The sequence below is a fragment of the Aplidium turbinatum genome, chromosome 10, assembly GCF_918807975.1.
Source record: "Aplidium turbinatum chromosome 10, kaAplTurb1.1, whole genome shotgun sequence".
Classification (NCBI taxonomy): domain Eukaryota; kingdom Metazoa; phylum Chordata; class Ascidiacea; order Aplousobranchia; family Polyclinidae; genus Aplidium; species Aplidium turbinatum.
The window spans coordinates 11,060,184-11,061,420 of NC_137481.1; positions in this window are offsets into that span (position 1 = coordinate 11,060,184).

Below are 1,237 nucleotides of genomic sequence, written 5' to 3' on the forward strand. Positions count from 1 at the left end.
GTGAACAAGGAAAACAAAATGTTTTGGTTTTTCTTTGTAATCCTATAATATAGCTACCTGGAAATGAAGAAGGCAACTCCCCCCCCCCCCCCCCCCGGGTCTGCTACTATTCGGTGAGTCCGATTCGGTGAGTCTGATTCGGTGAGTTCCTAACCTCTAACCCCTAACCCTAAAACGGCAATGATAATTAGCCTACGGTACCCAATAATTAAAAAAAAAAATTGAAAAAATCCCCCGTTAAGGGATCGGACTCACCAAAACGGGCCATTTCGCCCCCCCCCCCCCCCCCCCCTTGGTACTGGTAACTCATGAAAAAGACAGGACTCAACCAAACATATAGGGTGAAACTACTTTACCTTTGCTTTACTGTTCACACACTTCAATCCACATGGTTTAGTCAATTCCTCTTTGTCATGAGTTGCCAAAGGGAGGGGGGGGGACTTGTATACCAGCTCCCAACTTTATTGTGTAGTTTTTGGTAGAATTTATCTTGGAGTGTGGTGGGGTTTTGGGAGCTGATTTGTGTTTGATTTTTGTGTGTTATGTTTTTATTATGTCTGTTACGATATGTTGATATACAATTTTCTAATAGTTGGCTTGTATGTACTAAGTTCCACCACATTGCGATTGTAACCTTATTCAACGTTTCTTTATTTTCTTTTGTGTTTTTCAGTATAATTTTCATTGTTAACTTTTTGTAAAATACTGACAAGGTGGAAGCTGATTTGATGACCTTGTAAGATCTTTCGCTTATTTCCTTTCTCAAATTACTACCGTATGTAATGTACCACTGTATTGTCATAATATTTTGAGAAATAAACTAGTGATTCTGATTGGAAAAATTAATTCAAAAGTTGAAGCTGATTAGCCTATTGAAGAATTTTATTATTAATTTTGCTCTTAACATGATCTTACTGAAGATGCTTTGATAGCAAAATCGCTTTATGATTAAAAAATGAGGCTGGTAAACTGTTTGTTGCTTTGAATAACAAGACTATACTAATGATACAAGACAGTCAATCGCTTCAAGTGGATAGTTTGCTGGGTTAGTTCACAAAAACAGAAAAGTTTTATTCGTCGAAGCTTTTAGAATGTAGCAATGTAGCATACATGTAGATTTATTGTAGAATGCACAAGATTGCATCGGATGAATGCAAATGTTGCATGAGAGCACTTTAATGAATTGTGTTTATCAGCTTTGTTAATGCATTTTAAGGAACTACATGCTACTTTGAGC